The sequence below is a fragment of the Xyrauchen texanus genome, chromosome 24, assembly GCF_025860055.1.
Source record: "Xyrauchen texanus isolate HMW12.3.18 chromosome 24, RBS_HiC_50CHRs, whole genome shotgun sequence".
In the NCBI taxonomy this organism is placed as follows: Eukaryota; Metazoa; Chordata; class Actinopteri; order Cypriniformes; family Catostomidae; genus Xyrauchen; species Xyrauchen texanus.
The window spans coordinates 14,612,598-14,635,984 of record NC_068299.1 but is presented as its reverse complement, the minus strand read 5'-3'; the positions used below and the strand labels follow the sequence as shown (position 1 = coordinate 14,635,984).

Genomic DNA, 23,387 nt, shown 5'->3' with positions numbered 1-23,387 from the left:
TAATTTTTTAATGAATATCTTAAACAAAAGACAAACACACACATGACGGACATGTCTGTAAAAGATCTCTCTCTCCCGCACCATCCTCCGCAGTCGGCCTTTATCCCTCTTGGAGGCTTGACTAGCCTGATAAGGGACCGGGTGTGTCTGCTCTATAATTACTACACACAACATCCTGTATCACATGCCACTGCTGCAGCACCTGGACTCGCAAAATGTTTCCAACAAAAAACTCAAAGATGCAGCAGAGGTGAGAGAGTGTGTTTTTTGCATTTGCACATCCTATTTTTTTCATTTAATGAAAATGATCTGATTAATGGGAATATGTGATTGTGCATCAGTCTGAAGCGATGAAGAAGATTATTTATTACACTATGCGGTTATGTTGTGCTCAAAGGCAGTTTGAGGGATGTGTGTCTTTGTGTCTCTGGGTAGAGGCATGCCACCAATATGATGTGGCTTTGGCCTTAGACAAGGAGATGATGGTTCACTTCCTGCTGATGTAACTGGAAACCGTTTGGAGCATTCGCTTTGAGGAGGGAAACACTCTGTAATGCTTTTGCTCTGAAATGGCTTAAAATGGAGATTTTTTTCATTAACAGTGTGACAGGGCGGAGATTTTACACTCCCGGCCCATTATCAGGCTAATCAAGACTCCGAGATGGTATAAAGGCCAACAGCAGATGGTGGTGTGACAGAGAGAGAGCATTTACGGGCAGCTGTGCTTCATATTTGTGTCTTTGTGACTTTTGGTTTCAGTTTTACATTCAAATATAATTTATATTGTATTTATAAGCCGTTCTCGCCTCCTCCTTTCCATGGAACTGCTTTACAAACAGCAATCATCATTTTGACCAAACAACCATTGTAGCCAAGTGGGTTTGAAAAGTAAAATATGGTAAAATAAATAAAGCCTAATTTCCTTTTTTTTTCATCTCCAGCAATTTTTCACTAAATTAACACAATATTTATTTTCATGTATTTTATCAATATTACAATACATTAATAAACAGCAGTGTGATGAGGAGGTGGGCGTGGCCGGGCCGTGATGGATCACGGCCGGTGCTGACACAGTGCATGTGTGTCTGTGTCTGTTTATGTTTGTTTTAAGTTTTACATTAAACCTTATGTTTATTGTTCCCAATACCACCTCCTCTTTGCCCATTCTTACTGTTACAGTGGTGCCGAAACCCGGGAGGGAGGAGGGAGGCGCTGTCGCGGAGTCCCTGCTGCTGCCATCCTCCTGGGGAGCTTCCGCGGCCGTCTGCCTGGGGACAGAGGGGTCGCTGCTGGCCGCCTAGAGCCGGAGGAACCAGAGAAGGGGAGGAGCGGTTCCGTCCACCAGGGGCCGGAGGACTCGTTGCTGTCCAACGGTGGAGGAGTGAGCTGGAGTACCGGGTGACAGCATGCCTAATTATCTCCAAGTGCCCCCCTCCAAAAGTGTGTTTGCTCAAAAGTCGTTCAGCTACCCTTCGTTTTCATGGCCAGAGGTTAATTGTTGATGGGTTTTCGAGCGGGGGGATCCCCAAACAGGATTGCGGAGGCCGGAGCAGCAGCAGGGAGTTAGTCAGACCGGTGATGCCCTGGCCTGAATCAGGCGAGGGAGGAGTGTGATGAGAAGGAGGGCTGAATCAGCTGATCAGTGGGAGATATCAGCTATGATAAGAGGCATGTGTGTCTGCGTTAATTTTTACATTAAACCTTACATTTATTGTTCAGCCGGTTCCCGTCTCCTCCTTGCCCATCCTTATACTGTTACAAGCAATTTTTCCCTGCATTATGTTTTGTAGTGTTGCTGTCAACGAAAATATTTCAATACACGTAATAAGGCATATGGAAACTCATACATTTTTTCCCAATATCTATGGTGACGACACAAAGCAAATTGTTTTGAAATTATTTATTGAAAAGGACAAATTGAACAGATTTATGTAAAAAAACAAATACATACCAACTCTAATTACATTATTGCTACTGAGGTTTCAATCAGAGTCACATCTCTGTATTAACGCTCTTATACTCTCAATGACTGATCACGAAATTAGTTTTAAGACTTAATGCCCAAAAATAACCTGCATTGAAGTCATCCTAATATTCAGATTCAAGTTTCACAATTTTATATTGCCATTAACATAATCTCAAATATATTGTGAATATACAATATATCAAACAGGCTACATACACTCACACAAATTTAAACAAATTATAGGATCTGTTCATCAATCGTGTGGACCAGTGCTCATTCGGGTCTATATGAGGCTGATCTGAGCTTTAATCAGGGATTTTATTGATGACTCTGATTTCCTGTCATACAGGTGCTGAATCTACATGGCAACAGTCTGAATAAACTGGGTGAGATTTCTCGACACACATGGTGATGAAATTATCAGATTCATTCATAAACGATCCAGAATCAACCAGGTGTGTGTGTTCTGGTTATAAAACTTAATGTTAATATATTTATATAAATTATGTTTTAATTTATTTTTGTATGTCTCTGTGTTTGTGTATGGCAATGTGTGTGTGCAGGCATCTCTGATGACCCACTCTCGGACTGACAGTGAACACCCCCGCAGTCTGAGTTGGCCCTTTTCTGCTCACCTCCTCCCATCTCCATGGAAATACTCACATGAACTTGAACCTGGCTGGACCACCAAAGTACAGCATACCAACTCACATTCTCTTTTTCTTTCCCTCCCACACATTTACCTAGCATTATAAATGAAGACAAACCAACCTTGAACTTTACCCCTAAAAAACTCAGTTATAAGTGTAGACAAACACAATGTAAGCTAACAACACACAAACAATTCAAATCTGTCATGACTTTATTGAACACTTTCCATTAAACATTCACAGTGCTGTGGAAAAAGTTTGTGAACCTTTGGATTTAATATCTGGTCAATCCTCCTTTGGCAGCAGTAACCTCTGGGCGACTCCAATAGGTGGATTTTCTTTTTTTGAAGCCGTTCTGTAGTGAATTTACTTCTATTTTTCCACCTGTTTTATGTTTTCCGTAAAGTAGACTCTTGAACAGAAATGTTAACCAGTTCCAATGATTCCTTTAAGTCTTTAGCTGTCACTCTAGGTTTTTTTTTTACCTCATTGAACATTCTGCAGTGTGCCCTTTGAGTCAATTTTGCTGGACGGCCACTTCTATGGAGAGTAGCCACATGTCAGGGTCCTGTCACTTTATCAGTCATGTTTATAGTGGTGACAGGACCCTGACACTGTGAGCGCATGGCTTCGGTTTCGGTCAGTCTTGTGTGATGTGTGAGGACACATTGCTGTGTTTGGTTCCCTATCACTATGTGCACTCGTGTCTGTTTTAGGACATGGCTCTGTGTTTGCTGCCATGTGCTTCCCTGACCCTGCCTACTCGTTACCCTCATCACTCTCCCTCGTTTAGTCCTTGTTATGTTAATTGCATTCACCTGTTCCTTAAGTGCCTTACATATATATATATATATATATATATATATATATATATATATATATATATTTGTAATGAAGAGTCAGGCTGGTTAGGATCCATATGCGGTTTATTCAACAGAGGCAACTCAGGTCGTACAGGCAGGGTCAAGAACGGGCAAACAGAGAGTTGAAGATAGAGAGGAACGTAAACAAGGACGGGCAAAAGGTCAGGGCAGGCAGCATACAAACGTGGTAAGAAACAGGCACGGAGTCAACAAGGCTGGCAGCAGAGCTATCGTAGTCAAGGAAACAGGCTAGGTTGATACACAGGCAATCAAGGAGTAAACAGAGTAAATACGCTTGGTGATGTCGCCGGGGCAAACGAGACTTCGCAATGGAGAAATACACAGGCATGTTTAAATAGACAGAGACAACGAGGGACAGCTGCGGAACAATCAGACCTAGGCATGTGGGTTATGGGAAATGTAGTCTGAGCAGTCAATACTCGGGCGAGTGCGATCTCCGAAGGCCGGGGGAGAAGGCGCCCTCACCGGTGTTCGTGACAGAGCCCCCCCTCCTGTGAGCAGCTCCTGACGCGAAGACAAGACCTGCGCCAGGTCTTCCCCGAGGTCGAGGGGCCGGTCTCTCCGGATGGGCCTGATGGAACTCGGCGATGAGGTTGGGGTCGAGGATGTCGTTGGTGCTGATCCAAGACCTCTCCTCCGGGCCGTACCCCTCCCAGTCCACTAGGTACTGGATCTGACCTCGGTGACGCCTGGAGTCAAGCAAACTTCGCACCAGGAAGGCCTCCTCGCCGCCCACCACCAGAGGAGTAGGGTCGTGGGTCGCCTCCTCCTGAGCCCTCGGAGCCTCGGCCGGTTTCAGCAGGGAAACATGGAAAGTGGGAGAAACACGGTAATTAGTGGGGAGTTGCAGACGAAAGGAGACTGAGTTAACCTTTCTTAGGATCTTAAAGGGGCCCACATACCTAGGACTGAGTTTCTTGCAGGGGAGGCGGAGGCGAAGATCTCGGGTGGAGAGCCAGACCCATTGGCCCAGGGCGTAGCTGGGGCCGGGTCGGCGATGATGGTCAGCTTGGGCCTTGGAGCGGTTCATGGCCCGCTGTAGGTGGACGTGAGCCTGGTCCCACACTGCCTCACTGCGTTGGAGCCAGTCGTTCACTGCAGGGACCTCTGAGGGTTCACCGGACCAGGGAAAGAGCGGGGCTGGTACCCGAGGATGCACTGGAAGGGAGTCAGGTTAGTGGATGTCTTGAGCAGGGAGTTCTGGGCGTATTCGGCCCATGGGAGGAACCGACTCCAGTCCGACTGGTTGTGATGGCAGTATGTACGCAGGAACCTGGTGATCTCCTGGTTAAGTCGCTCCGTCTGGCCATTGGACTGAGGGTGGTACCCTGACGAGGGTTAATGTTAAGGAGGCGGAAGAAGGCTTTCCAAACCCTGGAGGTGAACTGGGCCCCGGTCCGAGACAATGTCCTCGGGCAGTCCGTAGAGGCAGAACACATATTGAAATAAGTGTTCGGCGGTTTCGAGGGCGGTGGGTAGTTTGGGTAGGGGGATCAGGCGACATGCCTTGGAGAATCGGTCTATGACGGAGAGTATAGTGGTGTGTCCCTGGGACCTGGGCAGATCCATGACAAAGTCCATGGCAATGTGAGACCAAGGGCGCTGAGGTATGGGCAGAGGTTGAAGAAGTCCAGCCGGTGGCTGCTTAGGGGACTTCGTTAGGTTGCAAGCTCGACACCCCTTCACGAAGTCGGCGGTGTCTTCGGGTAGCGTCTGCCACCAGAAGCGGTTCCTTAAGAGGCGCGTGGTTGCAGTGACGCCGGGGTGTCCAGAGTTCGAGGCGTCATGTACCCAGCGGAGTACCCTCTCCCAGAGATCGGTGGGCACAAATGTCTGGTCAGGTGGACACTCAGGTGGAGGTGGAGCAGAGGCATGGGCCTGGGTTATGTCAGTCATAAGATCCCACTGGACGGGAGCTAGGATGAGCGCTGGGGGAACGATGGGGTCGGCTGTAGGACCTTGGGATGCGGCTTCGTACAGCCGTGAGAGCAAGTCGGCCTTGGTGTTCTTGGATCCTGGGAGGTAGGAGATGGTAAAATCGAAGCGGGTGAAGAACAGGGCCCACCTGGCTTGTCTGGGGTTGAGACGTCTGGCTGAGCGGAGGTATTCGAGATTGCGGTGGTCCGTGAGGACCAGGAACGGGTGTCTGGCCCCCTCCAGCCAGTGTCGCCACTCCTCCAGGGCTGCTTTCATGGCCAAGAGCTCGTGGTTGCCAACATCATAGTTCTGTTCGGCGGCGGTGAGCTTACGGGAGTAGAAGGCACAGGGGAAACGTTTCGGAGGGTTGCCCTGACACTGAGAAAGTACGGCGCCTATGCTGGTGTTTGAAGCGTCCACCTCTAGCACGAAAGGGATGTCAGGGTTGGGGTGATGCAGGATGGGTGCGGTAGTGAAGCGCTCCTTCAGCTTCGGCGGGCCAGTGGAGCTTAGTTCTTCCCCTTTTTACCATGGCGGTGAGAGGAGAGGCGACGGTGCTGAAGTTTCTTATGAACCTGCGGTAAAAGTTGGAAAACCCCAGGAAACGCTGAAGCTCCTTCACCGTGGCGGGCAGAGGCCACTCCAGGACGGCCTGTACCTTGTTGTCGTCCATGGCCACCCCCTCGGGGCTAATGACGTACCCCAGAAAGGCCACCGACCTCAGGTGGAACTCACATTTCTCGGCCTTGGCGTACAGCTGATGCTTGATCAGACGTGCGAGCACCGTTCTGACCTGACGGATGTGTTCCTCGCGTGAGTTGGAGTATACCAGAATGTCGTCTATGTAGACTATCAGGCACCGGTTGAGCAGATCTCTGAACACATCATTAATAAAGGACTGAAACACTGACGGGCTGTTGGACAAGCCGAACGGCATAACCAGATATTCGTAGTGGCCGCTGGTGGTGGAGAAGGCGGTCTTCCACTCGTCCCCCTCCCGGATGCGGATCAAGTTGTAAGGATCTCTGATCCCTCAGATATCACTGTCTAAAAAATGTCATTCATCTGTAATGGATATCAAGAACATGGGCTTGGAATTACTTTAGTAAACCTTTGTCAGTCAACACCATTCACCACTGCTTACACAGATGCTAGTTAAGACTTCACTATGCAAAGCAGAAGTCCTACATCAACACTGTCCAGAAGCGCTGCCGAATTCTCTGGGCTCAGTCTCATCTTAAATGGAAAATAGAACAGTGGAACTGTGTTTTTTGGTCCGAGGAGTGAAAAAAACAGCGTCATGTTATCCGAGCCAAAGAGGAAGAGGACCATCTAAGCTGTTCTTAGTGTCTGGTCCAAAAGCCAGTGTCTGTATGTGCCAGGGTGTGTCAGTGCTCATGGCATAGGTAACTCACACTTCTCTGAGAACACCATGAATGCAGACAAATATATACATATTTTGGAGCAACATATACTACCATCCAGTCCCGTCTTTTCCAGGGACGTCCCTGTGTTTCCTAGCAGGACAACTTCAAACCACATACTACCCAGATTACAAGTGCATGACTGTGTAAACAGAGAGTGTGGATGCTAGATTAACCTGCCTGCAGTCCTGACCTTTCTCCAATTGAGAATGTGTGGTGCATTATTAAGCACACCATCCGGCAACAAAGACCCCATACAATTGTGCAGCTAAAGAACTGCATAATGGATGAATAGGGGAAAATTCCACTTTCTAAACTTAATAAACTTGTGTCTTCAGTGCCCAAATGCTTAAGAAGTGTCATTAGAAGAAAGTGCGATTTTTCACAGTGGTAAGCACTCGACTGTCCCAACTTTTCTGGAGCGTGTTGCAGTCATCTTATTTGAAATGACTGTACATTTAAAAAACAAACAAAGAAATTCACATAGTAAAACATCATATAATATGCAGTTGTAGAGTTTTCAATAAGGGTTATTATAATTTACTAATCACTCATTTTTGTTTTTATTATCATCATACTGTCCCAACTTTTTCGGAACTGAGGTTGTATTAATCAATATTTATCACAATGCTTCTTAATACATTCACAACAAGGAGCCATCAAACAGTGTAATGTGCTGTAGATGGGGGAATCAAGCAGTGAATTGTAGTTTGGAGCTGATGTAGCATCAGTCTCTCTCAGGCACTGACTAGTTTAATTATTCTAGATCTGTACAGGCACCCCCTGGTGAACAAACTGGAGAACTACAGGATCTACAAGGTTTTCCACCTGCCATCTCTCAAAGCACTGGATGGAGTAGCAGTAGTAAAAATATGTCTGATGCTCCTATATGTGTTCAATTTGTTTCCATAAATACACTTTTACAATTTTGTAAAGGCATTGCTCGCTCAAAAAAGGGTCAACATTTACTCAACTTCATGTAACTCAAACCCATATGACTGACTTTCTTCTATGGAACACAAATAAAAACTGTTGAAGAATGTGTTGGCCACTCTTTTCCATGCAATGAAAGTGAAAATGAATGATTGTGTAGCTTCAGAAGACTTGGAATATAGCACAAAATTCATTTGGACCACTTGTATGGTGTTTTATACATACACATATAGTATTATTATTATTTCATTTTGGAGCTCAACAGCACTGTTCCGATTTACTTTCAATATACAGTATGGAAGAGAGCAGCCAGGAAATTCTGCAAAATAACTTATACGGGATTGGAATGAATAAACTATTTCTTCAGCTACTTTATGCTGAATTTTTTTTAATCTTATAAAAATATAAAAAGGATGTTCTGTTTTGTTTTTGTTGTCCTCATTGCTTCTCTTCTGTATGGTCATTGCTGGTCGTAAATTGTTTCATTTGTTAAAAATAGAGATGAGTGTGTGCTGTGTAGGGCATGTGTGAGTCAGAAACATCTAAGGACGTGTTTGGAGGGTGACTTACTGGAGATATGGTAGCTGAGAAATTTAGGCACTCCAACTACAGAGAGCTATCAGAGCTCAGTCTGTAGTCCAGCTCAATCAGTTTCACTTAACGCTCATGTTAACGTTTACGAGAATGTGTTGGTTCTCTCTCTCCCTTTATGTGTTCTGTTTGTCTGTGTTTTAGGTTGGTGGATCTCGCTCCTGCTGATTTGTTCATTAATTTGTACGGTGTTAATCTTAATCTTATTTTCCTACACAACATCAAGCTGTGTATAGAAGGTGTGTTTAGAAATTGATTAGAGAAACAAAAGTCTTTATTTGATCTTCATTTATTTATTATTAATTAGGAGAAACAATTGTGATATAAAGAGGTGTCATTTGTGATCTCTAATGGGTATCTGTATGTGTGTGTTGTCCCAGCAGGTGCTGTCTCTGAACTATAATCACATTGAGTCAATTCTGCCACATCAAGTTTCAGTCACATGAGCAGCAAGCAGATTCTTTATCATAAAGTCAGTTCCAGTGGCTATGGGCAGCAGAACAATCATGATTCATTGGGGTGATATAATTATTACTGCAACCACTAGGGAGCATCCCGATTACATATAATAAGGAATTCTCTTTCAGACAGCAGTGATTGTCTGTTCCAGCTCTGAGAAGGACTCAAAGTCTTGTAGACACATTACACACTGTAGAGTTTTGGGAGTGTCAACTTCAATTGTTTGTGCTAGTGAATCCCTCAAGAACATATAAATCATTCCTACAGCCCCAAACTTGCAATGGTTGACATTGTAATAACCAGAGCAATATTTTGGCATCATACTCTATATGTGTAACGAAACAGACGAGGAGTGGGATCTAAAATGCAGCTTTTAATGAAATCATAAGATAAACCAGGTAACTCGGTGTATAACAAAAACACAGGGAACAAATAAACCATCCACGATGGGAAACCACAACATAAACAAGAGAAAACATCCATGAAGGGCACGAGCAGAAACACATTCAAGGACATACGTTCAACAACTGACCATGAATGATAAGACAATAGGGTTTAAATATGCAAAGGATAATGATTAAATGACACACAGGTGAGAACAATGAAGTACTGCTGGCAGTGATGAGGGCAGGGAATTATGGGAAGTGTAGTCCGGGACAGATGACAAGGGAGAAACACAGGGCAGACAACAGTGAATCGTGACAATATGGCAGGTGTTTTAGGGGAGGGGTTAAAAATATGAGTGCTTGGGTGACATCAGCCAAAAAGGAAAGTAATTTCAGAAGTGGATGAATTTATTACATTTTGGTAAAATATTACAAAGCTTTATACCTCTCATTTTCTCTCTCTCTAACTCCTTCACCACCCTTTGAATGTAGGGAGGGAGTATCTAATGTAAATCTGGAGCTTCTGATGTCCAATTTGGAGGTTTTACATCTTGGCTATAATTACATCTCCAACCTACTAAATCTACATATCAGCTGACTGACTAACCTCAAAGCACTGTTCCTACAAGGTATCAAATGAGTGTACATAAATACACTCACATACAACCTTCTTCCCTCACAATATCTCCCTCTCTCTCTAGGGAATGATATCAGTCAGGTGGAAGGATTGAAGAGTTTGCAGAGACTACGTGAATTGGTTTAAGATCAAAATCAAATTAAATCTTGAGAACTTCTAAAAGAATGAGAACTCATTCTTTGGGCAGGTGGTTCTGCTGGACTTGCACTTGGCAGAGAATCACATTTGGGAATTGACTCACCTGCAGCCTCTCACAGGTCTCCGGAGACTGTTCTTAGACATGAACAAAATACAGGTGCACTATAAACACCTTAACAAGCATACACTACAGGTACACAATATACACCTACACAAAGTACAAGAATAAACAGTAACACTTCTATGAAGCCCATATTTATAATGAATTCATAATGTCTCATAATACACCTTATTATATGTTATAACTTCTCATTAATAATTATAACTACAGTTATAATAAATTATAAGACTTCCCCTCTTCTTAGTTATATGTAAGAGTATAATGCATTATAACATAAGCAACATCAAAATTTAACGCAACAGAAGCTAATGAATTTAATCGTATAAATGCTGTCATGCCAAAGCAGCTTAGTGTAAACAGTCAAAAGGCTTTATGACATGATTATATTATAAGTGGTCTTTGCCTGCTTTAAGTTACAGAAGCAATATCTTCTTATAAACAGCCATAACATAAACTTGTAAAATACAATACATTACAAGTTTAACTTATACAATGGAAGTTATTTATAAAAATAAGTCTCCAAATAAGATTAACAAACATTAAAGCTTATTGAATAAAGTCCAGTATAAAATCATTTTGATTTCTCATTTTTATTCTTGGTCTGTTAAAACACAAGAAGATTTGCTACTCAAGTCATCAACATCAAGAGAGAGGGAGAGAGAGAGATTTATCAAAGTTTCTGATATATTTTAACCTTGTAGCTTTACATGTGTTTTTCATAATATCTCAAAATTTAAATTGTGTGGGTTTTATTTTGTATTTTGTGCATGTGTAAAGTGTATAATTTTCAGCATGTGTCTTATAACCATTTAAAAATATCTAATGGAAGTTTATAAGAAGACGTTGCTTTTGTCACTTAAAGCATACCTAATATATATATATATATATATATATATATATATATATATATATATATATATATATATATATATATATATATATATATATAATATTACAAATATTATAATACATTATAACTTAAAATAAAATTGGATGTAACTGGTATTATAATGCATTATACTCTATGGTATAACTATGAATAGGTAAGTTACTTGAATTGTGGTTACAATTATTTATGAGAAGTTATAACATATTATAAGGAGTATTATGAGACATTACTAATGCATTATAATGACTTAACAATGCATTATAAACATGGGCTTCATAGAATGTGTTACCGAATAAATAAATTACTGGGCTAGTAAATAGTATTTTTTGTTTGTTGATGTAAAATATATACTATGAAAACATTACTGCATGCATGAACAGCCTGGTATCTTTAAGTCCTAAACATTACGCTTTGTCAGCCTACACTCAAATGTTGTTAAAATGAAACCAAGATATAATTAAAGGAAACATTCACCCAGAAACTGACATTCTGTGATTAAATACTCACCCTGATGTCTTTCCAAATATTATTGTTTTTCTTCAATGTAATGCCAAAAAAGATATGTAGAAGATTGTCCAGACTGCTCTTTTCTAAACATAGAAAAAAATGGAAATCCTGACTGCTTTTTCTTGTCCTAAAAGGACACAAAAGCACCACAAAAGCAGCCCATATTACTTGTTTGCTATATTCCGAATTTGTTGAACCCATACAATCCATAATTTGGGTGAGGAAGAAACTGTAAGGATATTTAAGTCATTATTCGCTAAAAATCCTGAAAATTGTTGCCGTTATCCATAATATAACACCTCTCTAAGAACAAAAACATTTAGTATGAGAGTCATGGGATATTTCTTGAAAAAATGTAAGCTAGCATTTTGTTGACACATCTATCAGTCAGCCAGGAAGCTCTGTCAAATATTGTTTATCCTCTCATAGGGCTGATTATTGTATTTTTAAGACATGTTTAAGTGTTGCAAGTCGGGGTTTAACATGACTTTATTAACAGCATTTATCTAAAAAAATTACATAAAAAAATAACTCTGGTGCACTATTGTCATTATCCAGTCCATGTAGTGTGTCTGTGTGTGCGTGTGTGAGAGCATTTGAGGTTTGCTTTTATTATTCACTTCTCCTTTCCCATCTATCTGTATGTGTGTGCATGCAGTTTTACCCTAATTACAAAATTACAGTAATTCAGCCACTTAGTGTGTATGTATTAGTGTTGTTAGGCCCTGTGAGAGCACTGCATTTTGCCTGTCCCTGAATATAGAGTAATTACAGACAGCTATTACTGCAGCACCAGCAAAGCAGCCCAAGGGGACAATTAACCAGTATTTATATTGATTGAAGATCAGAGGTGTGTGTATGTTTGAACGTGTGTGTTCATGTGACTCGTATATTTTCTTTATCTTTTTCTCTGTCACTCTCTCTCTCTCTCTCTCTCTCTCTCTCTCTCTCTCTCTCTCTCTCTCTCTCTCTCTCTCGACTGTGTGTGTTGTAAATAAAGAAAATCATAAAACAATTGTGTTTAACCTAGCATAAGATTTTTGGTTGGGTAAAATTCAGAATTTAAGAATTATTTTTTTATTTGCACACAAAAAACGAAACAAGTAGATTGAAAGAAAATACAAAACTAAAACAATATTAGTGCTGGGAAAGTACAAAAACCTCAAAAGGGCTTATACAAAGTGCTTTCACACAAATTAAAATTTTTAATAAATCAGTTAAGCTCTTATTTTGTAAAGAAAATAAATAAATTATGGAACAATAAAAGACAAAAAGCTAATAGAAACAAAAACTATTAAGCGATTTATTTATTTACATTTATACAATTAATAGAGCCAACACAATAAGATTTTAATTTTGGTGTGGTTGTGGGAGTTGGTTATATACTAGTGTTTTGGGAGAAAATAAAAGCCTTTAGCCTTTAGCCCTGTTGTACCCATGTTTTTCTCTTCGGACTGTCATAATCCACTGCTCTCTATTATTTTATCTTCTTCATCTTTGGAAAGTTGTGGAAATGTAAACACAGTGGAGTTTTTCTTTTGCTGATGGAGCAAATGGGAAATAATAATTATATTTGCTATGGTCTCCCATTCGCTGCTTTATTTTACAGTAAACAAGTTTATCCTGCTATTGCTTCCACATTCTAAACCTGGATTTGTGAAAGGGCCCATAGACAAACTTACAGGTGGAAAACCTAAGAAGAATACCAAAGGAGTGTTTTGTTCTTGCTCATTTTGTTAACTGTTTTGACAGTAATTGAACTTAGTATAGAGAAATATGTCTAATCAGCTGAGAAAAATGTTTTCTTTGTCTTAGGGAATAAATTTGCCATAATAAGTGAACATTTCTAGACCATCTCCATATGTTGTGTTGCAGGATATTTCAGAGATGGAGAAACTGGAGGCACTCCATTCACTAACTGAACTGTCTGTAGTGGGCAACCCAGTGAGTCTGAAAAACTCACATGCATACAGCGCATATTTGTAGGTTCTCTGGCGTTGTGTATAAAGCATAATGGGTGCCACTTCCACAGATGGCATTACTGGGGGTGTCTTGCCCACAGAACCAACAGCTTCTGTGGAGGGAATATCAGGTTCCCCGTCTCTCACACAGCCTGAGTCTCTCGTCCCTCCTGGTATTTTTTGGTGTTGTTGACTGTACTGTGACCTTAAATAAACATTGCAATAAGAGGCCGACAGCTTTCCAAAACCATGTTTGCAACATCATGATAATTGCTATTTGGCCATGATATTTAGAGCACATCATATGTAATCAACACAACATGTCTTCAACATGGAACCATTTATTTTAGAATGGTTTATGAACTCTTCTCATATTAATGGTTTATCAACCATTATACTCAATATGAGTGTCAGATGTGTTAATGAATTACTTCATGAGTTTAAATCACACACAGGCCCATCTATTATATTGTCACAGTATATAAAGGGGAGGCATTAACTGCTTGTTTAAACTATATATGGATGAAATACCGTCTGTGATTCATTTGAAAGAAAGAGAGAGAGAGAGAGCGAGAGCGAGAGAGATACAGCAAGGACGTCCTCTTCCCAGGAGTAGATTGGTGCAAGTCAATGACTTCTTGAGGCATAACATCAATACGCTGGAGATCCTCAATGATGCGGCGATCCTCGAGAAGTATCAACTGTAAAGACAAGAGATTTTGATGCTTCTCAATTTGATTGAACCAGACCTTATGAGAGCAACCAAAAGGAACTTTGCACTGACCCAGGAACCCAGCTCTTGGCATCGCTGAGATTCTAAGCAACGGGAAGCTTTCTAGAGGTTCTTGGATATGGACATAATATGCTGAGGCTCTTCGAGGCCTCAGTGTCAAGGTCTGTGCAGGAGGTCACCACTGCATTACTTTGGTACATCCTAGAGTACATGACAAAAGACATTTATACTTGATCCCCATTATGTCCATATTCATTTCCTTTGATGATTATAAATAATTTCTTTACTAATCTTTGGGAAGTAAAAAATTAAAGGTAGTTCAACCAAACATTCTCTTATAATTTACTCACCCTCATGCCATCCCAGATGTGTATGACTTTCTATCCTCTGCTGAACACAAAGTAATATTTTTAGAAGAATACCTCAGCTCTGTAGTTCCATACAATGTCATCATGGTACAAAACCTTGAAGTTCCAAAAAGCATATAGTAGCATCCTTTTTTACTGTAAATTTTGACATCAGCAGTCTCATTGATGATATTTCCTGTAGACTGCATTTGCAAGATTTAAAGTGAAAAAATTGTCTGGTCTGTTACTTTGTTACTTTTATATATATAGCTTCAAAGCTTTGGACCCTGATGACTTGTGTTGTATGGACCTACAGATATTTTTGTAGGTCCAGACCTATAGATATTTCTATAATATCTTTGCTTGTGTTCAGCAGAAGAAGAAATTCAAACACATCTGGGATGGCACGAAGGTGAGTAAATTAGAGAATTGTCATTTTTGGGAAAAATCTCTCTCTCTTTCTCTATCTCTCTCTCTTTCGAGGTTTAAATTGATGATTTTTACTTTGAGATGTGTGGCAGAGCTAATTTCATGAATAAAAATAAAAATCTAAATACTTTGTAGATATTTTGTAGATAATAATTTTTCCTCAGGGATTTGGTCAAAAGAGGGTCTTCAAAGGTTCTACTTCTCAATATTAAGAATGTCTTAATATCCCCCGTAATTCAAATATGCTCATCTTCATTTGATCAGCTGTTGACCACAAAAAAATCTGTCATGGCTGAGTTTGGTCTGAGCAATGGTGGGCGGAGTTAGTGTAAATAGCCTCTGCCAACAAAATGGGCTATTTGCGCACAGTGTTAATAGACACTAAGCACAAGGAATGCCTGTTGGACACTCTCCCAATCAGCCATTGGTCGAAATGATAGCCCCACCCCAAACTCACACCATTGGTTGAGTCAATGTTCGATTGTTTAAACAATCAGAGCAATATTTTTTGAGTGCTACAAAGATGCAGGTAATTAATTAAGAATGAATTGTGCCCGGTAAAAGCAAGTCAAGTCAAGTCAATTTTATTTGTATAGCGCCTTTCACCACACACACATCATTTCAAAGCAGCTTTACAGAAGATCAGGCATTAACAGACGATAAAACTAATGTCTATAATGTTGATGATTCATCATTGTGTAATTAGATAAAACACGATTGTTTATCGTGTTTAAAAATAAGTAATTAAATAATAATTGTATTAATAACCCCAGAGATCAAGCTGAAAGTGACTGTGGTAAGGAACACAAAACTCCATAAGATGTTGATTAATGGAGGAAAAATAACCTTGGGAGAAACCAGACTCACTGTGGGGGCCAGATCCCCTCTGACTAACATCATGAATATAATGTCAATATTACTTATGTATAGTTAAAGTCATGGTTTAAAATGATTAAACTAAGTAAGTGTTAAGGGTCAGTGTTTAAACTAGATTAAGATTAATGACCCATGTCTTTGAAGTCCATCCTGTATTATCTGCAGAAGTTCACATAGGTGAAATTGTCCTAGTTAATTGGCTGATGAAGGCTTTTGTTGGCAATTGTTAGTTTATGCATTCCATTTCAAGATTGCAGCCCATCAATAGACCCCAGAGATCAGGGATGTGAAACGCAGTTCAACCTGGCTGGTAATTTTGGTGAGGTTCAGTGTGGTCCATCCTAAATCCAAGGTTCAGACAATGACATATGAAGTATCCCATGTCTTATGGTTAGAGTTGGCATCAGTTAATCCTCTGAAGCCCATCATAACAGACTGAAGTGATGTTTGGCTGGCACCGGCTGCATTTAGTCATCATCATTCAGCGACAAGCAGCGTTTATAAGCTAAAGTAACTATGCAGTAACTTTACATGACTTTTGGACACAAATAAAAACGGTAATAAACCACACTAACAAATTGACTAATCAATTAAAAATAAAGTAATTAACCGATCTTCAGGAAATGTTTGTCTTTTTCATTTTTTTGCCTACATTTTTGTAAATTTTTTAGGCAGAAATTTAGCCTAAGGTGCATATTTTTGGGGGAATATTGATATTTCAACCTCAGTTCCTATAATACTTCTATAATACACTGTGTACACAAAATAGTTACACTCAGGACCTTCAGGACAAAAATGTCCCAATTGAAACCCATTAAAACGGCAATATTTGATCCCAGTGCCATTAAAGCATAAAATCATGAATTCTATGATATTATGCTTTCACTTTTATGTTTAGTGTTACATGTTTAGTTTTCTGAATTTGTGACTAAAGCCTGCACTCAAATCCTCTTTCTCACACCTCGTTTCTACAGATGTTACAGATGATCTTTAAAGCATAAATTGCAAAGTTACCAGGAAATTTCCCATGCATGTAAATCCAAACTACATACATAGTTTATAGCACTCTTTGTGGGGTTTTGTTTTCCTAAAGTATATTTGATGATATAAAATCTCTTCTGTTTTAAGAATTCAAACAAGCTACTGTAAAGAGGTTTACTATAAAGGTAATAGTTTGGCTTTGTCAAAAACATTTCCCTCTAAACCTCAGGTTGTGGCCAGTAAATTGTAGTTGCAAAACACAACCATTAGACAAAATAAAAAATAAACAATACATTAGGCTAGACAGACTAAAATAAAGGTTAAAGGAGTTAAAGATTAAAATACAATTATACATCAAAAACTGTATATAAAAGGTAAGCTATATATATATATATATATATATATATATATATATATATATATATATATAAAAGTAATTATAATATATAGTAAAACAGAATTATAGACAGCAAAACCTATTTGCTGTGTGATATGATAGAATTATTATTGAAATATTAGTATTTGTTGTATTAGTAGTAATAGTAGCATTTAATAAAGCTTGTACAATTTTACATGACCAATGAGGAAGACCAATGCCTGCTCATTTTCACACACTCACCATCAACAATTGAGCACTGCCTTTCGAACATTTGTGTCTATTTTTACTTTTAGGACAAATACATATAAAGCACAGTTCAGAGTTTTGCAATCAGCTTTGCTCTAGGAAATAAAAGCCCACTCTGAGCTTTCTGAGGTGGAATAGTTATCTTTAAAGCTTTGGCAAACAGTGATTTGTGTCGGAGTGTGACAATGAAAAAAGAACAGAGGTTTTCCCCTGATGTTTATTTGCAGAAGGCGGTATTATTTGGACATTTTAGCAGCACTGCTGACAATCCACTGTTTGGGAAAGAAAGAAAGAAAAAAAAGACTGTCACACATAATGTGTTTAGTAGACACCTGTCATCAGAGCTCAGGGTAATTCTCTTCCTGTTTTCTTCTGGAGTATAATGGTGAGGGGGAGAGCCAGAGAGAGAGAACCAAAACTGACAGAATGAAAAGAAAATATATTAAAATGCAGAGAAAATGAGAAAGGAAAGGCAGATTGAATGCTGTTGAATTGAATGCGGGACCTGCTGTGGAAATAACAGAGCAAAATGTGTGGTCCGAGCTCAGCATAACAGAAGACAGATATATCTGTCTTGGAACAATTCCTCTTTTCTGGTTGCTTTCTTTTCTGCTGTTGCTGCTGACTGACAAGCAAACCTGCAATGAGTCTGTAAATATAACTGATTGAATAAAGTGTATTTTCAGTAAATTTTTTAACCATTCTTTTTTAATTGTCCCTTCTCTCTCCCACACATAAAGTATGGCCAAAAGCATGTTCTCATTCAGTTGTTTCCATGCCTTCACTGAGATATTGTTAGCTATTATGCGTTAATACAGATCTGATGCTGCCAGATTCTTACCGAGAATTAGATCTATCGATCTATCTATCCAGGTGTGTAGATTCCAGGGAGGATGGAATCCCCCAATTATCTAAACAAGCAAGTTATCTATCTATCTATCTATCTATCTATCTATCTATCTATCTATCTATCTATCTATCTATCTATCTATCTATCTATCTATCTATCTATCTATCTATCTATCTATCTATCTATCTATCTGTCTGTCTGTCTGTCTGTCTGTCTGTCTGTCTGTCTGTCTCCTCTAGCGCCACCCTTCAGGCTATATTGCGAAACTGCAGCATCAGCAGGGGCGAAGATGGACAGCGGATCTGCTTTAAACCTGAACCAACCCATCTGTCCACTCTTCAGCACTTCTCCAGCGTGACTACTTATGATGTATGTATGTTAAACATTGAAAACTGTGTTTTTATAAAATTTTTGCAATATAAAATATAAACCATCTTTGTTTAACCTAAACACAAGCTATCCCATTTATAGCCATTTCCTCGCCTCACCGCTTTATCTGCTTTTCTGGGGGGAAACCAGGAGGATATTATGATACTCAGCAAAATAAGAAATGTGCCTTTTTCTGGACACTGTATTTTAAAGATAATTTTGTAAAAATCCAAATAACTTTACAGATCTTTATTATAAAGGGTTTAAACAATGTTTTCCATGCTTGTTCAAAGAACCATAAACAATAAATGAACATGCACATGTGGAACGGTCGTTAAGACACTACCAGCTTACAGACGGTAGGCAATTAAGATCACAGTTGTAAAAACTTATGACACTAAAGAGACCTTTCTACTGACTTTGAAAAACACCAAAAGAAAGATGCCCAGGGTCCTGCACATCTGTGTGAACATGCCTTAGGCATGCTGCATGGAGGCATGAAGACTGCAGATGTGGCCAGGGCAATAAAGTGCAATGTCCGTACTGTGAGACGCCTAAGACAGCGCTACAGGGAGACAGGAAGGACAGCTGATCGTCCTCAAAGTGGCTGTTATAATAGTGGGAAGCAGGAGAAGGCAGACGGGTGGTTTGGATCCAGATGCTGGTCTTTATTTGAAATAACACAAACACTGGGGCAAATAAAAGGTCCACGATGGGAAAAGGAAACTAAAATGCTGGATAACGTACAGGAGGAGTGCAGACAGCGAACATACAAGAAGGGTAGGGAAATCCTCGAACGGGCTAAGAGCTGGGAACAAGAGCAGCAGGGAGAGAGGTTAACCAAGAACATGTAATGTCAACGATTGACAGCAGAAGGGGAAAACAGCAGGGTTTAAATGGACAGACACGGTGATAACAAAATGACGAACAGGTGCGGACAATAAAGCTGTGACAGCGCCGGGAAAGACGGGAAGTGAAGTTTACACACGGACAGTGAGACTCAGGGCGGACAACAGGGAAAACGTGACATGGAATGGGATTAGTGCTGGGTGAAACAGAAAACACGGTGCAGACGACACGAAACCGTGACAGTGGCAGACCACGTGCGGGACAGGTACAGGATGGCAATAACAACTGCCCGAGTTACACCAGGAACGCACAATCCCTCCATCAGTGCTCAGACTGCCCGCAATAGGCTGAGAGAGGGCTTGTAGGCCTGTTGTAAGGCAGGTCCTTACCAGACATCACCGGCAACAACGTTACCAATGGGCACAAACCCATCTTTGCTGGACCAGACAGGACTGGCAAAAAGTGCTCTTCACTGATGAGACGCAGTTTTGTCTGACATGGGGTGATGGTCAGACTCACATTTTTTGTCGAATGAATGAGCATTACACCGAGGCCTGTACTCTGGAGCAGGATCGATTTGGAGGTGGAGGGTCAGTCATGGTCTGGGGCGGTGTGTCACAGCATTAACGGACTAAGCTTGTTGTCATCTCTACACTGTGCATTACAGGGAAGACATCCTCCTCCCTCATGTGGTACCCTTCCTGCAGGCTCATCCTGAAATGACCCTCCAGCATGACAATGCCACCAGCCATACTGCTCGATCTGCACATTATTTCCTGCAAGACAGGAATGTCAGTGTTCTGCCATGGCCAGAGAAGAGCCCAGATCTCAATCCCATTGAGCACATCTGGGACCTGTTAGATCAGAGGGTGAGGGCTAGGGCCATTCCCCCCAGAAATGTCCAAGAACTTGCAAGTGCCTTGGTGGAAGAGTGGGGTAACATCTCACAGCAAGAACTGGCAAATCTGGTGCATCCATGAGTTGGAGATGTACTGCAGTACTTAATGCAGCTGGCGGCCAGACCAGATACTAACTGTTACTTTTGACCCTGAGCTGGGTATCTGTCTGTATAGGGGAGTACTCGCTGATCATCAACACTGCTGTAGAAACAGCCACGTTTCAACCACAAGACCACTCACTAGACCGCCCTATATAATTACCTTCATCAATGTGGATCTGGCTTTAAGGTAAAAAGACTACAAATTCCTTATTTCGCCACTCATTATTCACCCTCTTGTTGTTCCAAACCTATATGAATTTCTTTCTTCTGTGAAACACAAAGGGAGATGCTCTGTAGAATGTTAGAATCGCTTACAGCATCTTTAATGTTCGTGTCATCAGGGTGAATATCAGGGTTCAGCATTTAGCTGAAGTGCAAATGCACTCGTCTCCTCTTCTCCCAGGTCTCTTTCTTCTGCAGGCTTTCAGATTCTGGTGTGGTGTAGAGGGCTGCACAGGTCTTAAAATGAAACCGACCCGTACCTGAGACCATGTGGCCCGACCCTACAAATGTCAAAGAAATTCATCCAGCATGTGTTTACATAGGAAAACTATGGGAAAACAGAACAGATGCGCGCAAAAACACAAAAATCGTACCTAACACATATTCGTGCATGAGTGAGAGCGCGTATGCGAAACAAGTTCGGCAAGCCTGTTTATTTTTTCATTCATACAAACACAAAGTTCTACATGAAAAATGTTCCCAGACCGAATCCGAAGGTTTGCAGACCTTTAGTGTGGTGGAATTGGAGGTAGCAGCCCAGGTGCTTCATATGTTGTTTGTGGTCCTGCCGGTTCTTTGGGCTTTGGGAATAATCTCTCCACTGGATGCGTGTCTGCTGTGGGCCATGAAACAGACCTTGGTGCACAGCCTGGGAGGGTCAGCTATGTCCACCAACATCAGTTGAGTACCGTAGCCATCTCTCCATGGCCTAGATGCCAGTTCAGCCCTTTTTATTAAATACATTGGGACTGTTTGCATGGCATTCTATGGGCCACAATCATGGCCAGACCTCTCACTTGGTCTCCAAAGAACAAGATTTGATTGTAGTGCATGTTCACAATCAAAAATCATGTTCTTTGGGTAAATGTTATGGCCAAATCTGCTACACGATTAAAGGTGAAGTGTGTCATTTATGCACACATTTATTTCCCCAAATGATTTCCCAATCACTCCACCCGTCTTCCATTGACTGGTCAAACCGATAGTTCCGCCCTAAACTCACATCATTGAATGCCAATGTTGCGTCTGGATGCAAAATTGAAAAAAACAAATTGAGCAATGTTTTGATAGCAACACAGGGCCACTTATAGGGGTGTAAATTGCATTTATCAGTGATTATAAATCAGTGATCCATTGTTTGCTGATACCTCAAAGTCTGCTGCAATTTAGGGGCCTGCGATCAATATTACAATATTATGTGCTGACTTAACACAATCTGTTACATTTATTATCTAAAAAATGCAACCAAAATATAATTAAATATTTTATTGAGGTCTCTGAAAAATGCAAATCCAGTATACACGTTGGGACATCCACAACAAAATAAGGTACTTCCGCTGATTAGGAAGGGTGTTGATGTGAAGATGTGAATAGCAGAGGTGGGAGCAAGTCACAAGCAATTTTAAAATCTTAAAAATAATGTCTCGAATCAAGTCTCAAGTGGAGAGCAGACAAAAGTCAGTGACTCCCCTCAAGCAAGTCAAGTTGGTTCCTGATGAGTTGAGTCAAGCCACAGTACTAAAATAAATAGAGGTTCACTTTTGAAATACATATTTATTTTTGCTCTGAAAAGATGAACTTATATACGTACCTTTACATAATTTTATTTATATGAATTGTATAACAGTAATGTGTTAGACTATATATATATATATACAGTATATATATATATATATATAAGCAATATCACACAAGCAAGAGTGCGATATGTCCCTACATCAGCACTGCTGTGATTCGGCCGTGTGATTCTTTGCTTCTCTCTTCTCAGTCAGGATGTTGGTGATGTTTTTGTAATCTGTGTGTGTTGCCACCTGTACCTTCATCATTCCCTCCTCCCTGATGTGTGGTCCTCTTCACAGCTGCCATGGGTTACCTCCTCAACCAGGACCTTACCCAGCTGCTGGTGCAGGTGTAGGGGGGCTCTCTGAACTTTGGTCAGTTGGGGACTTCCTCTTTCCCTGCTGCTCATAATAGGGGCCTGGGCTGAGGCAGTAATCCTTCATCAGCTATACCCCAACTCAGGAAACCTAACATTTGGTGTGAACCCTGTAGAGCAGTGGGGGTTTTCTGTGGTACCTCTAAGCCTGTAGTAGGTGGTAGGATGGCTTCTTTTGCTCTGTTTCTGATCACCCGTCTGCTGAGAGAGCTCCAAGGGGCATGTGTGCTGGGAGGGGCCATGCTCAACAGACTCTACCCCAAACGGGTCACGACAGCCCAGGTTTTCAGGAGGAAGACTCGTTGCCTATGTGTCGCAGGAATCATCCAGATGATCCTGTTGAACCTGGATGAGGAGTCATTTGCACTGTATCATCCCAAATGTCTGTCCTCTTGGCCAGGAAACAGAAGTGTCAGCTCTCCCTTGTGTTAAAAAAAAATACACACAATTGTGTTACAGTATATTATGTACCAACAGTTTGGAAATGAATAATAAACACATACTGTATATATAGAGAGAGCCCGATCCAAATCCGATACCGTGTGTTAGTCATGTTCATTACTCTCAAGCTCCAAAAATGGCATCAAAGAACCGTAAAGGTACCATTAAAGTAGTTCATATGACTTGTGCATTTTATTCAAAGCCACCTGAAGTCATGCGGTAACTCTGTTTTTAAGTAAATATATTTATATATATAAGAAAATATA

At 40.7% G+C, this 23,387-nt stretch overlaps 1 pseudogene; it reads left to right on the top strand.

Annotated features, from left to right (window-relative positions):
• Window positions 1-8,715: 8,715 nt before the first annotated feature.
• LOC127617505 (leucine-rich repeat-containing protein 9-like) lies at window positions 8,716-23,112 on the top strand (annotated as a pseudogene).
• The last annotated feature ends 275 nt before the right edge of the window (window positions 23,113-23,387 follow it).